Genomic DNA, 16089 nt, shown 5'->3' with positions numbered 1-16089 from the left:
TAATTGTCCATGGCATAATGTGAAATAGAGGATTGCACTGAGGAATAAAACAAGTCAACTGAAGATCTCCCAGGTTCTTAAACTGGACGTTTCCCCTCTCCTCTTGCTCTGGGTAATACAGTTACACGCACACGAAGTCAATAAATATTGCTGAATTTAGGAGTGATTTCTCTAAACCTTTTGGCTTTACTGCAGAAGTCCTTTCTCACCAGAGAAACACTCCAGGGAATTAACCCCTGTGTGCCTTGGCCACACAAAGCCAAGGGCTGACTCATTTTCGGTGGCTTCGTCAGTGGAAGTGATTCACGGGCTGCATTGGCCTGACCTCTCCTGTGGGATGGGGCTCTCCCCAGATCTGTGTGGTGGCCCTGGGGACGGCCCCAGATCCTGCAGCAGGGCTGGGAGAGAAGAGCCGAAAGGGCCAGAAAATGGAACAGGCCGAGCTCATCCCGGGGCTGCTGTGGCTCCGTGTGCCCAACCCGTGCCTGGCGGGGGCTGAGGAAATCCCTTTTTACACGGAGTTCAGTTTTCATTGCACCTACTCCTGTTTGCATTGCCTTGTGCTCAAAAGATGGCTCAGCTTCCACGGGAGCGAAAAAACCCCAAAGTGTTTGAAAATACACACAATGCTCCGAACCCGGCAGCAGCTGGATTAAGGAACCCAATTAAAACTTCCTCGAACACGGAACGTTTACAAAGGCTGGTTCAGTGCTGATACCTGTTACTCATCACATAGAACACTCCACAGTGTGGTGCTGGGGGCGTCTCATGTTCCCCCCAGGTCCTGGGAATGCCCAAATCCATTCACTGCTCCAACTGGTTGCTCAGCTGGGCTGTCACCCCATCCCGCTTCAGCTCAGGCCTGGGTGCTGCTTAGAAGAAGAATTTCCCCTTGACTTTTTGTTCTCTGAGATTTTTTGGGTAAAACGGACAAAAGCCAGGCAGGGAAGGAAATTGTCAGAGCACAAGGATTAAGTCACTGTTTAAAGTAAAAAATTAATCACAAGATTTATCCTAGAAAGTAATTTTAAATCACGGTACTTACATGGACACAAACCCTGTTTTGCTAAGCTTAAAATACGTTAATAAAGCCTCATATCAGTCAATATAACAGTAAAGCAAGAGGCAGGGATCTGTGCCAGGCTCTGGAGCATCAGGAAGGTCTGTGCTGGGAGCCGGTGAGTGCCACGGTGCCAGGGGGTGAAACATGGTCCACACCCCGGGGCTGAGTGGAGCGAAGAACAAGAGCACTCTGGACTTGCTTTAAAAAAAAAATAAATTCGACTGAATAGAAGCTCTGCCAAGTAAGAAACCGGTGTTTCCAAAATATTCATCACCCCTCAGTGGGCTCTAACGGGCCCCTGAACTGTGACCTCGGGTGTTTTCGCCTGGAGCCACCTGGGCACCTGAGGATCACCCCTGGAGCGTCCCTGGGGCACTGGGGGTGGCGTGAGGGGCAGTGGGGAGGGCAGGGTGTCCCCTGCCCATGGGAGTCCCCTCGGAGTGGTGTCACCTCCGCGTCTGGAGGCAGCATGAGCGGCTTGGTGGGCCAGGATGCCCCGTGGTCACGCAGCGCAGGGACAAAGTAGGTGGCAACCCAGAGGAGCCTTGGGAAGAAAAGCCCATCTTCCACCAGATTCTCTGTTTGTTTTTGTTATTGCTTTAACCAAAGCGGCCGGAGCGCGGTAATTAAAGGCTCAGTGGCTCTAATTGGAGTAGGTTTAAACTCGAGGTCAAAATCCCTTCTGGCACTTCCTCTGCCTAATAACCATCAGCAGAAATCAAACAAATCCAAGCGGCTCCAGCCCCTAATCTGTGACCAGCAAAGGCCGTGCTGGCGATAAGGGAGCTCGGAGAGAGCCGCGTGGAGACGCGGGGCTGCGGCTGAGGGACAGCGGGGACAGCGGGGACAGCGCCACGGCCACGGCTGCCGGACGCTGGGGAAGCCCTTGGCCAAGGATTCGGGGTTGTCGCTGGGGCTGCGGGGACAGAGCAAGGCTGGGACATCCTGCGCGTGAGCCGGCAGCGCCAGCGCAGCGCACGGGGCAGGAGCTCGGCAGCTCGGCGTCGCGATTTCCGCAGAATACGCGCTGTCTCCGGGCGGAGGAGGGCACCCAGGGAGGCCGGGGCTGGACGAGGAGCTTTCCGCAGGCAGCGCCGATTGCTGGGCGCCCGGCGGCTGCGTGCCCCCCCGGCCCACCCACGGCTGCCGCTTCCTGCCCCCGCCCGAGGTCACTGCCCTCGCCGCTCGAACTGCTTCGCTAATTACGCCCGAAGCTGGACCTTTAAAGTGAGCTGGGAGGAGGAGAAAAGAAAGAAGAAAAGAAAAAAAAAGGGAAGCGAAGGGGTTGCAGATGTGCAAAGGGCGAGCTCGGCAGGGCCGGGATGCGGCAGGAGCGTGGGGCCGGCTCCCCCCCGCCCTCCGGGGACCTTTGGGTGCAGATTGTGTCGTTTTCATGTTTTGGGGACCTTGGTGCCCGCTCCCCTCCCTGGCAGCCCCGGCCCGGCACTGCAGCGGCTCGGCTGAAGGGATCTGAGCGCGTTCCCGTGGCTTTTGTTCGGAGGGTCCGTTCCCTGAGGGAAGCCGGGGTTTGCCCGAGGTTGCCACTTGCCGAGTTCCCCTGTCGGGATGGAGACACAGCTCCGGGCTCCGGCTGTCCCGCACCAACCCACCCACGCCTGTGCCGGCACGGGCAGCTGAGGCCGCTCTGCCAGGGCTCTGGGCAGCGCTGCCACGGCAGATGGGACCCCAGCCCCTTGGAGCAGCCAAAAATCACAGAATGGTTTGGGTTGGGAGGGACCTCAAAGCTCATTTCATTTCACACAGGACACCTTGCACTGTCCCAGGCTGGCTGTGGGCGCTGGCAGGGTCGGGGAGAAGGGAGCGGCTGCAGCCGCCCCACCTGAGCCCGGGGTGCTCCCAGGGCAGCTGGGATGTGTTTGCAATCACTTCCCACTCCCTCGCACAGCTGAGAGTGGTTGGTGGTGCTCAAAAGCCCCAGCCCTGGGTGCAGCTTTCTCATTTCTGGGGCTCCTGTGCCTGCAGTAGGTCATGGGAGCTTTCTCTGGGGGAAAACCTATCTCCTCTGCACCCCAACCCTGCTCTGGGACCCCCGATGAGCTGAAGCCTGTGCCAGCACCATCCTTTGCCACGGAATGTGCTCCTAGTTTGTGTGAGGACTTGCCCGAGTTGCTTTCCCAGCTCACTGAGGTGAGTGAGAGCAGCACCAATCCTCCTCCTCACGTGGAGCACTGGGATTTGTCCCTTCGGGTGGAACAAGGTTCGGGTGGTGGAGCTGGACAGGTCCCTTCTCAGACTGACCCTTGGCTTCAGGATTGGACCTGGGTTTGGCCACCGAGGGACCACAGGGCCTGGAAGGGTAAATTCTCTTCCAGTTCCCTGAGGAGAGAGGTGGGGGCTTGGACCTTGCACTGGTTAAGTCACGTTGGGGTTGGAAAGCAAAGATCCTGGCGCTGTGTCCTGGTGGACAAGGGTTACCCAGCCCTAAAGGGGCTGCCTGGTCCCCAAGGGGGTTACCTGTCCCCACGGGGGCAACAGCTCAGCCTGGGCAGGTGTTTCAGTTTTAAATGTCTCTAAGGGTGTGGTTTCTTGTGGCCTAGGATGCAGAACTCCGCGCTGGCACTTCTGGATTAGTCCCTTGTGCTTGATTCCTGCCTTGTGTGGGTGTTTGTGTCGGTGTCTTTTGTTGGTTTTAGTCTGTTTGGAGCAAAACAGCTCCTCAATTCTTGGAGGAATTCTACAGCCCTCTCAGTCTGTGTCTCAAAGGACATAAAGTGACCCCAAACCGCTGGGGCTAAAGCTGGCGCTGGGAAGCGGGGACAGGTGTGAGCGCTGCCAGAGCCCCTTGTCCTTGGCGCTGCTGTTTTGTGACAGGCTTTGATCAGACCCGGATCCGTCACCCCGAAGCTCCCAGCTGGAAATAGAGAGGAAGAAGCACTTTACAGGCCCGAACTTCCTGAAGCTGCTGGGAATGACTCATCCATACGTTGGCAGAGCCTGAGCCAGCTGCCAGCGGGAGAGAGCAGGCAGGGCTGAGCCGGGAGGAGGCAGGGAAAGGCTCTTCCTGCTGCTTTTCCCCTCGGCCGTCTCCTCCTTGGTCCAGTGTGTGCCCTCTGCGTTGGGACAGGGCTCAAACCCCGGCAGGAGGTTTGAAAAGGCAGAACCAAGGGGTTCTTTCACCCCAGCTCACCGAAAGCAGGCTGTGGAAGCTCCAAAGTGCCGAGGGATGCAATTAAGGGAGCTGCATTTTTTTTTTTTTGGAGACGCAATGCTTCTATTAAGCAACTGCTCCGGTTATGTCCCTGCTAATTGAAGTAAATTGCTCTCTGCCATCAAATTGGGAAGTTCCCCTTCCGATCCTAATGCGAGTTTAGAACATGATTTCCAGTCTTTAGTCTGCTTTTAGTGCTCTCCCTTTAATTAGTTCCCAGGATCCAGCTGATTCCTGCCAGCCTGCAGAGGTGGCATTTGGAGGACTCTGCTTCCTTCCAGAACCAACGGGAGCAGGAGGGATTTCTTTGCCGTGTGCTACTTTTCCTTCCCCCGGTCTGTGCTCCTGGTGCAGGGCTGAGGCAGAGCTTGGATTATTTTGAGGCTGGCTTCATCCAGGCAGTGGCCAGTGCCCCCAGTGTGGGCTGCTGCATCCCCACGGCCACAGGCTCAGCGGGAGGAGAAATACGTTTAATCTGGTCCTGCAGTAAATTACTATCCTAGATTAGAAATGAAGACCACGAAGTGGGCATGAGTCACTCTATTTGCTGTGGTCACAGTTTTTCCTCTCATTAATCTTCTGTCCTGTTCTCACTCTGTGTTCTGCTTGGGAGGGAAGATGGAGAGTGGGAGCCTCAAGACTGTCCGTGGCTCCTTGGACCCTGCACAACTGCTGGGATTTCTTATTTTAATTCTTTCCATTCTGTGGAGTATCTCAGTGTTGTCCCAAGAGTTTTGCAATAGCTGTGTTGAAAACCAAGGCCTTATTTGCAAGCAAGCACAGACCACTTTAATTTAACCAGTGCAAAGCTATGTTTTGTGTTGTGTAGAATCCCAGCCTGGTTTGGGTTGGAAGGGACCTTAAAACTCACCCCATTCCACCTCCTGCCATGGGCAGGGACACCTCCCACTGTCCCAGGCTGCTCCAAGCCCCATCCAACCTGGCCTTGGGCACTGCCAGGGATCCAGGGGCAGCCACAGCTGCTCTGGGAACCTGTGCCAGGGCCTGCCCACCCTCACAGGGAAGGATTCCTTCCTGACACTTAACCTAAATCTGCCTTCTTCTCGGCTTGAGACCATTTCTCTTTGTCCTGTCGTTATTAAAACTGATTTCTTTTGGTTAAGTTTAAATTGATTTCTAACTGGCATAAGACTGAAGGGGGAAAAAAAGCACGACCGAAATTGCAAACAGCTCAAATAATGCTTTGGGAGGCAGGTGTGGTCTTGGTCCTCATTAGGAGCAGGTGGTGTGAATTGAGGAGTTTGGCTTGGTCCTGTTTCAGAGTCTAAAGCCAAGCCCACTGCAGGCATCGGTGCTAATCAGGCTCATCCCAGGTTTTCACTTTCGCTTGTGGGATGAGCAGATTTGGGTCGCTTGTGGTGGCTTGGAATTCCTGTCTCAGTGGCCAAGAGTCCAGGAGAGAGGAGCCAGTTGTGCTCTGGACTGCAGCTCTGTGCTGTGATGACACGATCAAAACATTAAGGATCCTGCTTCTTGGGGAAACGCAGGAATCCAAAACATCTGGGCAGTTTGTGTGTGTGTGTGTTGCCTTCCTTCGTGCCTTTGTTCATCCTTTCCAATTACCGCTGCTAAGTATAAACTTAAAACAGAGACGAGGCTGAGCTTGTGGGGAACATATGGACAAATGGAAAATAAACAGCATGAGGAATTCCTGCCTAATGAGCTCTTGGATGATAAGATACTAAAAAAAAAAAAAAAAAAAGAAAAAAAAAGAGCAAAAGAGGTCTGAGCTCTGCTTCTGTTGTAGCATGAGAAGAAAATTTCCCTAATGATGCCCAGCATCACTTTGGTGCTGCGCTGCAGCATCTCCTTAGTGGGCTGCTGGGGACACCATGGTCTGGGTCCACTCTTGGGGGCTCAGCCCAGCTGTCCTGGGCTCACAGGTGGGTCTGGGCCATGGTCTGCAGCCACCAGCTGTGAGGGGATGGAGTCACTGCCTCTCCCTGCACCTGCCCCCACCCCCCAGCGGGCTCCATGCTGCCCCTCCACGCCCAGCTCCTGGGTTTCCCATCCTCGTTACGCATGTGATTAATTGCTCCAGATGAGCGGCAGGAATGGGCTCCCTCCTCCTCAGGTTCAAGGTTTGTGTCACCTTCGTTCTTCCTGGCAGAAGAGGAGATGCTTCCTTGCTCTTGAGGCCGGAGTTGCCCCACCAGCTTTGCAGTTTGGTCGTGGTTTGGTGGCTGTGGGGTGATTTTTGGTGCCAGGATTTGGGATTAGCAATTGCACTCTCTGTGAGTCAGGACAAAGCCATGGAATCGCTCGGGTTGGAAACCTCTGAGATCATCAAGCCCAACCATTCCCCCGGGACTGCCAGAGCCACCACTGACCGTGTCCCCAAGTGCCACATCCACATGAGTTTTGAGCACTTCAGGTGTTCATCCCTGCTCAGCTTTGGCACCTGGATCTGACACTTGGTGCTGCCTTTATGTTCTCATGGGAGGAGACAGGACAGGAGGGAGGAGGCAGCGGGGACCGGGAGAGGGTGGCACAGCACGTGGAAAGGCCAAATCCACTGCAAATAAAAGTGCGTAAAATAAAAAAAGAGATAGAAATCCCTATAAATGCAGAAAAGCAGATTGACTGCATAGGAAATAAGAGCAGAAATGTCTCTGGGGAGTTTCTGCCCAGGCAGGGCGCTGTCAGACTGTGCTGGGTTTGGGCTGGGGGTGTTCATCTTTCAAGCTGCTTATGTGACCCCAAATAGCCGCATTCAAGAAACGCAGCAGTGGAGTGTTTCCTTCCAGAGGGCAGGAATGCAGTTGGAAATGCCTCCATCACACTCCTCTCTCTGGCCAAAATGTTATTTAAGCATCAAACCACACGGACCCAAATAAGGCGGCAGGTTTTGGTTCAACTCGAAAACAATTAGTTAAAAAACAGAGAAGCAAACGCATTGTTTGTTACTGGTTTGTGCCCTTTTTTTTTTGGTTTTTTAAAGGGGAAATTGGGATTCTTTAATTGGCTCAGCTGGAACAAAAAGCCCAGATCAAACAGCGAGTGAGCTGGAACAACAAAGGAATGTCCTGGTATTTCTTTTTCCAAGTTTAGAAATGGAAGTCAGGGCAGCCTTGGGATTTGTGGAAATTCCTCTGTGCATTGTTGGGAGGTAGAGGAAGTGGTTTCGAGCTGAGCTCCTGGATCGTGCCTGGCGGAGCGGGGCCAGTTTCCACCCGCCCGCCTCCCGTTGTCCCGGCCCTCGGCCGCTTCTCGCAGCGAGACGATCCTTCAACATCCCGCCCTGGCCACTGCCGGCTCCCGGTGCCTCTGCCCCGGGCTCTGCCGTGGCACTCAGCCCAGGAAAATACATGGAAACATTTTTCCATTCCTGCCGGTGTTTCTTTCTTGCAGCTGCTTGGCACAATTGGAGTCGGGAAAGGTTGTTTTCAGTTCGCTATCAGCTCCTGGAAGAGTTGTTCCCGTTTCTGCACGAAGCTGTTCATGTTCGGATCATCATTTTAAGTTTTGATGTTTCCCACAGTCATTTGATGGCAAAAAATCTTTCAAGGCCCATGGGTCATCGATGTATTGAGAGGAGAGCGTTCCTGGTTTGAAGCGTGTGCTGTTCGTGTTCCTCTTCCAGCAGAGACGTTTTGTGGGTGGTTTTTGGGTTTTCCTTGTGTTTTTGGCCGGCACAGCCATGCAGCTGGAGGGCAGAGCCCGCTCTCCAGCCGGGAGGCAGGGCAGGAATGGGATGCACCGTCCATGGGGGTGCAGGAAGAGAGAGCCCCACCGGCTGCTGCCAAGAAAAACCTCTCCAGAAGGTTCTCCCGGCGCTGCCGAGCCCGGATGGTTTTCACTCTGCTCTCCCTCCCGGCACAGGGGTTATTTTTCAGCGAGGGCTGGGCCCAGGTTGGGGACGGGCACTCTTCTTACCCCAGGGTTGGGCTTGGTGCTGCTGCTGGGGTGATGCTCCCAAAAAGTGACCTCGTGTGTGGGGCGGGAGGGGATGGGCCACAGGGGACAGTGGGATGTGCAGGGCCGTGGTGCCAGGGTCCCTCTCCCCGTGCTGCCCTCGCTGCCTTGTGGGCACCCCGGGGTGGGGAGGGATGTCCCCAGCCCCACGGTGGGACCCAGTTGGTTTCCAGGGTCCTGCCGTGGTGGCTTCAAAGGCAGGGGTCGATTCTGGGTATTGTAAAGCTGCAGCTGCCCATGGGGATGCCCACATGGAGCAGCCCTGGCCAGTGCTCCACTATCCCTCCCATACATATATTTATTTTTTCCCTTTTACATACATATATATTTTCCATATGTGGTTGATTTTTTTCCTTTTTTTTTTTTTTCTGATGTTTTAATGCAGTTTCTTTCTACAGTCACTGAAGTGCCTTGGATGTTAATAGGAAACAGCATCGCATTTTTGTGTGTTTTGGGTTATTTGTCTCGGCTTTTATTAGGCTTGTCATGCAAGTCATCAGGCAAAAATGTAAAAGAAGAAATTATGCGTGTGTGTGTGTGTATTTGTACTGGGGACCAAACCCAAGACCCATCAGTGCACGATGCAGGGAATTGTTCTTTGTTTTCCAGGGAAATTGGGTCCCGGTGTGAGGAAGCCCTGGGGGCGCCCAGTGGTACCTATTGTTTTATTCATGGTCTGTGTCAGCGCTGCCTTCCCAGCCCTGCCACGGGGATGAGCAGATGCTGTGTGCTAGAGGGGCTTTGGGACACCAGCGCTTCCCACACCAGGGTTTTTCCTCTGGGTTTTAGAGAAATCTGAGCCCCGGGGGCTGGTGGCTCCTGGCCGGACCATGAGTGTCCACGGCTGCAGCACTGCCCAGTCTGTTCGAGCGCCAGTCTGCGTGCTGGGGCTGCCTCTGCACTCGCAGGTACCCACTGAGCAGCTTGGCAGTGCAGCTGGGAGTGAAAGAGACTTTCAGAAAGTTGTTCCCTTTATGTCAGTGGTGATTGATCCAAGCTGAACAGAAAATCCAGCCCCAGGCCCTCGTCTCATAGAGGCTCTGTCCTCTCTTTGAGTGCGTCTTGGTGCCCAGGGGATGCTCTGCTCCTTCTGCAGCCGCTCGCAGTGGTACAGAATAGCTGTAAACCCCTTTTTTGGTTCCTCTCTCTCTCTCTTTTGTAGTTTGGAATCCCTTTTTTTGGTGCTTTTGGCCTTGTTGGCAGCAGGGTCCCTGCCTGCCCCCCAGCCCTGCAGGGAGATGTTATTGGTGCTGAAAGGGGCTGCTGAGATGTGTCCTGTAGTCAGTGCAAACATCAAATTATAACACTCCCAGCTGGCATTTCAGGGTTTTTAACTCCCTTGTTCCTTCCAAAGGATGTAATTTTGGGGGTAGCCCTTTTGTTGTAGCACAATCATTACTATAATAATTTCATTTCCAGCGCTTGTGGTGCGGAAACCAAGGAATCCAGAGGGAGCAGGGGCAGTGTTCTCTGAGCTGACACGTGGGGTCGTGTGCTCTGACCAGAAATGGCAGCAGAGGTGTTGCTGAGCACTTCCGACTCGTGGGATTGCTCCAGGCTGAGGAAGCTCCTGCTCTGCTCTGTCCTTCAATTAATGCTTGAGAAACCACACAACCAATCAGTGGCTGGTGGTGTTCCCTGAGGAAAAGGGCAAGGAAGGAGCTTTGACAGTAAAGGACAAGATTTCATCTCCCCTGAGCTCCAGGCAGTGTTTGTCATGGCAAGGTGCTGGGGAGGGCTCTGAGCTGCCCTTCCAAGGGTGTTGGGATTTAATATCAAATATAATTTTAGAACACCCACACTGGTTTGTGTTGAAGAGACCTTAAGGATCATCCCATTCCACCCCCTGCCATGGGCAGGGACATCTCCCACTGCCCCAGGCTGCTCCAAACCCTGTCCCACCTGGCCTTGGACACTTCCAGGGATCCAGGGGCAGCCACAGCTGCTCTGGGCACCCCGGGCCTCCCACCCTCACAGGGGAGGATTTTTATTTGTTATCTTACAGTCCTGTTGGTATTTTTATCTCCACACGTGAAGTTGGTACTGCAAGTCCCTACATGTGCCCAGTGCTTTACTTGCAGCCTGGATGAGCTGTTCAGGGCTGGCCCTGGTTGGAGCGAGCCTGGGTGGCTTCTCTTGAAGCCATCTGAGATCCTGGCGTGTGAGGTTTTCACATAAGAATCCCTCAAAACTCGCTGTTCCCGGTTCCAGTTTGTGCATTCCAGTTTTAGCCGGGATGCGTGGGCCGAGCCTCCTTCCCTCCGGACGCTGCAGGGTTTCACAGGCTCTGGCTCACAAAGGGGTGACCACCTTTCCTCCTGGGAGCACCTGGGTGCTTGAGCTCCTGCCGTGCCCCGAGGGTGGGACTGGCCCTCCTGCAAACCTCCAGCAGCCTGGAGGGAAACCTTGGCTCTGAAGTGGCCACAGCTCAGGGTTATCACAGAACCACAGGATGGAATTGGTGCTACCCTCTGCCGTGGACAGGGACACCTTCCAGTGGAGGAGGGTGTGATGCCGGGGTTGGTGCCCCAGTGCCCTGGCGTGGTGGGGCAGCCCTGGGTGCGGCAGAGCAGGCGGGCTGGGAGAACTTTAAAAGGTCTAAGATGAAAATGAGTCGGATTTGAGAGAGAGAATCCCTGTTTGCTGAGGGGCGAAATGAAGGAAGATGGGGAGAGGTTGTTTGTTAATACTAAAGAATGAGCTTTTACAAAGACCTCGTGTCCAAAGCTCTTTAACTTTTCCTGGCATTTCCCATCCATTCCATTGTTAAGCCCTTTGCTGTCGGAAAACAGCGCCGGGCCAAGGCGCTCGATGATCTCATCCCCGAGGCTTCTGCACTCGCCTCTGTTTACCCATCCCACAGCATTTGCTCCTCAGATTTGGTTTCCTACTTTGAAGGAAAAAAATAAGAAGGAAAATGGAAAAAAAAAAAAGAAAAGAAAAAAATCTTTCGTTTGTGCGGTGTCTCTCCCCGCCCCCGGCACTGGGCTCTGAGGAAAATAGCACCTCGGTGGTTTTCAAGGAGAGGATGGACCACAGAGCATTCCCACAATTTATAAGAAGAGACAGGAAGGCCTGAGTGACTCATAAACACTAACAGATTCTGTGTATGAGCTCCTCTTTGTTGTTTGTTATCCTTAATTTCATGGTTTTCCTTCTTTTGAGCGTGTTTGTGTATTTTAGACGATGCCATCATTTTGTCAGGACACTTTGTGTGTGGTTCCCACACAGGAGCAATGTTGTCTGCCTGATGGCTGGGCTCACAAAAATAAGGCAGGGGCCAGTGGAAACCCTTGAGGGTTCTGTTTGGTGCCACATCCTGACACGAGGAGCCTGGGACAGCGAGGCTGGGCGGGAGGGACCCTTCCCTGGCCTGTGTCAGCTGGTGCTCTGCATGGAAGGGGGTCAGGACCTCCCACATGGGAGCAGCTCCCCAGTCCAGTGTCCCTAAATCTGTCGCTCCTGTGGCACTGGGAGGGTCAGTGTGACCTGGGCAGTGGCCCACCCTGGCTCTCAGTGCTCCCTGCCGTGGCTCTCTGAAAGCTGGGTGCATCTCTGTGTGCTGGTTGTCCCAGCAGTTTTTCCTGCTTTAGTTGAAAGCCATCATTTGTCAGAGGGCTGGGATGAGTGTCCTTGAGCAGGGAGGTCTTCAGTGCTTTGTGTGGACGTTGGCTTCATCTTGCCTTTGTTTCCCCCGTGCCATCCCACCGAAACCTCCCCTCTCCCTCTTGCAGAGGGCACGAGTTGGCACCCGCTCCTTTCCCCAGAGCTGGGGGTGGTTAAACGCTGCTGCGAGGCCAACGTGTTGTAAGGCGCGCGGAAACCTCTTCAGACGAGGCAGTGCATTCACGTAAGGTATTTTTGATTAATCGTGGGATGGTTTGGGTCGGAAGGGTCCTTCAAGATCATCCATTTCCAACACCCCTGCCGTGGGCAGGGACGCCTTCCACGAGGCCAGGTTGCTCCAAGCCTTGTCCAGCCTGGACTCTCAGTTTAGTTAAGCCCTGTAACCATCAGCTGTTGTGATTGCTGAGCAGTGAGGGTGGGACGTGCCCGGAGCAGCTCTGCACGGGGATGTCCAGGCCCTCTTCCTACTCCTCTCTGGATCTGGGGACGACACCAGTGCAGCTCTTTAAATATGCTCAAAAATTCAGAAACACAAGTTAAGCACTGAACTTTCCCAAGGTGGCTGAGTAATCGTGTTTGCTTTAGCATTTTAGTCCCCCAATTACCCAAGCCAAGGATATTGCCTCTTTAAACAGAGTTCAAAAAGCCCAAGAATTTTTTATAAATAGCTCACATCCTCTTGATAACAACCCGGCTGCTATTTATTGCCCACTTCCCCTCAGACAAGACAGGTCAGGGGACTGAAAATCGCACTTCCCATGAAACCCAGAGGAACTGGGCTTTTCAGGTTCCTACAATTGTTTGTCATTCCGGGTTTCCTTGGCAGTTTACGGCGTTCAGCCAGGCTCACCCTGCAAAGGAGGGACCGTTGGGATGTATTGCTGCCTCCCTGGAGCCCTAAACCCCATTTTCTGCTCGTGTCTTTGGGAGCAGCAGGGAGCCCCATTCCCTCCCAGCACCATGAGGTCCTTCTATTTTTTTTTTTTTAAACTCCACACTTCGTTGAGTCCTTTCTGGTCTAATTTTACACCCCCACCTTCCCATTCAGTGCAAAGCTGTGTGGCCAGAACTGTCTCCTGCTGAAAGCGGGTGGGAAACTCCTTCCTGATGCTTCCTTGCCTCTGTGGAGAGGGAGCTGCAGGCACAGGGGCTCCTCAGGGAGCTGGGATTTGTCCTGTCCATAGCTCACACTAACCCAATCCCACTGGCCATGCACCAGTGCTGTGCTTCAGCCACTGTGAAATCACGGAATCAAACAGAAGGGTTTGGGTTGGAAAGGACTTTAAAGACCATCTAGTTCTAGCCCCCAATACAGCGGGAGGTTTCTCAGCAGTGGATGGACACCCGTGTAAGGAAAAAATAAATTTAGTTGTATTCTTAAAGGTAATTTGCAGGAATATCAGGAGAGCTGGTTTGTGCCAGCCTGGAAGTTATTTGTCGTGGTGCAGCTGTGGGATGGGGCTGCTGCTGAGGAAAACAGCTGTAGCTCCTCATCCTCAGACGTGAAAGATGATGAAAGATTGGCTTTGGTGGGACTCTAGACGTGTTAGACTCTAGACCCTGTAGGGTTGGAAGTGCAGGATCTGTGCTAATGGCACACCCTCGCCATGAGAAGCAGTTAGATACTGTCACAACGAGGATGGAGTTTTAATTAACTCATTCATCCTTTAGCATCTCTTGGGACACGGCGACTCCCCTGAAGGGACAGCAGGAACCATTTCCTTGCCAGCTCAGAGCAGGGCTTTTCTGGGTGGAGGATTTTGCTGCTCCACCCGTGGCTGGAGGCACCTGGAGCAGAGGGATGCGGGGCAGAACGTCCCAGTTCCGTGCTCCGAGAGTTTTGTGTTTCTGATTAGGAGCACCCGGTTACGTAATGGCATCATAATCACAAACATACCTGGCTCTGAGCACCAGGGGCCTGGATGATTTATTCATAAGAGTTTCTTCATGCAGAAACTTCCGTTTGTTCCCTGTTGTAAGGGCAGGAAAATGTCAATGGAAGCTGCAGCGGTGTGGTGCTGATGGGAAGTACGTGGTGCAGTCTTCCCTCTCTTCAGGAATACTGAGGAGTAAAATTTTTTTGGCTTTTTGTGGAGAAATTCCTGTGCCTTTGTGCTTGGGAGCACAACTTGGATTTGCAGAACCCAGCCGGGAAGGGAGCAGGAGGTGCTGGGGGGCCGCTTGCCCTGCCCAGTCCCTCACCACTGGTGGAGGCTGGTGTGGCAAGAGCCTGGCAGGGTGATCAGAAACCTCAGAAACTTGAAATCCTGGCCTCTTTCCTGGGTTTAACAGGCTGTGGTGGTGTTGAACTCTGGTCCTGAGCCCTCATCCAGCCCGGGGGGCTGCTGAGCCCAGGTGAAATAAATGCAGCTGTTTACACCAGGGAGACACAAAGCTTTGTTGTTTATTTTTTTTTTAAATTTATTTATTTTTATAAACATCTTTTGAATGTCTCCTCCAGTCACACCTTTGGCTGATGTTTCTCAGCTTGCTGGCTGTTTTCTACTTGCCATTTATTTCCTTTCTGCAGCAGCAGAAGCCCTGTTGTGTCCTAGCTGGTTGTCCAGGGCTGGGATGGGCTTTGGTGGCCTGGGCATGGCCAGAAGCTTCTGTGAAGCCTCTCCACCCCTCCTGTGCCTCAAAACCTGGTGGCCAGCTTGGACCCCGGGCTCTGTTTGGGGTGGCTCCGTCCCAAAGCCTGTGTGGGTGCCAGAGGAGGGCTGAGACCCTGCTGGCAGGCTTTGCCTTGACCTCTGCAGCCGTTTCCTCCTTGCCCTGGAAAGGGAACTTTGCCCCGTGTGGGAACCCCCTCCGAGGACACCCCTGAAGTTTTATGGTGCTCAGCGGGGGCCGGAGCGGGAGCGCAGGGATTCAGGGCTCCCAGGGGAGGTTATTGTGGGGAGGAAGTAAAACAAAGTGCAAAAGGCAATTTATCTGTGTCCTGGCCATTTGTCTGCCACTCGCAGAGAGGCCAAACTTCATCCCTGGGTGCTGCTGGTGTGGAGCCCGGGGGAAACTGGGCTGGGGTGGAATTATTTTCACATTCCACAGCCTGTGCTTGTGGAGTTGGAGTTGGCTTCCTTTGAGAGTCAATAGCCGAAAATTATGTAAAAAAGGATTAAAAAACCCCAAACAAACCCTGATAATGATTCTGATAGATTTTAAAAATATTGCTCTAACATCTACTGCTCAAATCAAGCAGAGTGCTCTGGTTTGCTTCCAGCAGAGAGACACGAGCGGCGTGTTGGTATTTTTAAAGCTTTATGTGCAAGACATCAGTTGGTGTTGCCAAACTTCGATTTAAATTTATACATCCTGGCTCAGCCTGTTTGTTAAAAAAAAAGGAAAAACCACCCCCAGCATAACAAATTCAGTATCTTTTCCTTATTGCAGATTTTTTTGGCTTCGGATGTCATGATCTGCACAGTGTAGTTATTGTCTCTTTATCTGATCCATTGACTAATTCAACATTATTGTTTCAATAATATTATTTCAGGCCAGGTAACACACTCAAGTTACCTCTTGCGATGACACAAAACATGGCACAGCCTCCAGTGAGTCACAGCTCCACAGTGTGTGCAAATAAATAACGGGAATGGTGAAAAAAATAACCCGGATCCTGTAATTTTAGCAGTCCAGCGTGATGCTGGTGACACATGAGGAGCTGGGGGCAGGAAGGGTGGTGGGTGCGGGTGGGTGGGAGCCCCAGGATGTGGCTCAGGGGCTGCGCAGGGGGAGCAGGGACTCGGGGAGTTGGTCCTTGACAGCTCCTTGTCCTTTTCCAAGGAGGTGGGGGAGTTCTGGCTGCCCCCGTGTCTGGGGGGGACCTTGGGGTGGGCTGGAGGATGCTCTGCACCCACCCACGGCCCCGGTGGGGCTGTTCTGGTGGAGGAGAAGGTGTTCAGCTCTGCCCCTGGGAAGGAGAAGCAGCAGAGCTGGAACTGGGGCTGAAATGCTGGGGGAGGCTCTGTGGGATGGGGTGGGCACAAGCCCTCAGGGTGCTGGGGCTGCTGACATTGTTGTTGGTTCTCCTTGACGTCGATCCCCTCGTCACACTGAGGGCTGAGCCCCGTGGAAGGAGCTGACTTCCAGGCTGGCGTATTTTAGAGGTGCAGGGGAGGAGAGGGTTGCTCCCACAAGTTCACAGAGCAGGGTACTCCTCCTCACTGAGCTGCCGGCTCTTCCCACTGCGGGTGATTTGAGGGATAATTAATTGATGAGCCCCTGACGTGCCAGGCTGTGGGGCAGAGCAACCCCAGCATCACCCTGAGCTCCTTGGCAGGGCTGGACAACA

At 53.5% G+C, this 16089-nt stretch overlaps 1 long non-coding RNA gene across 1 annotated transcript; it reads left to right on the top strand.

Annotated features, from left to right (window-relative positions):
- The first annotated feature begins 3039 nt into the window (after positions 1 to 3039).
- On the top strand, positions 3040 to 4402 carry LOC136297458 (uncharacterized). The gene is made up of 2 exons (XR_010723170.1): positions 3040 to 3211; positions 3896 to 4402. It is a non-coding gene; the product is annotated as an uncharacterized lncRNA (long non-coding RNA).
- Positions 4403 to 16089: the final 11687 nt, after the last annotated feature.

Source organism: Chamaea fasciata, unplaced genomic scaffold, assembly GCF_029207755.1.
Source record: "Chamaea fasciata isolate MVZ Bird 193981 ecotype frontalis unplaced genomic scaffold, bChaFas1.0.hap1 SCAF_15, whole genome shotgun sequence".
In the NCBI taxonomy this organism is placed as follows: domain Eukaryota; kingdom Metazoa; phylum Chordata; class Aves; order Passeriformes; family Sylviidae; genus Chamaea; species Chamaea fasciata.
Note: the sequence above shows the minus strand (reverse complement) of the source record. Positions and strands in the feature narration are given on the sequence as shown.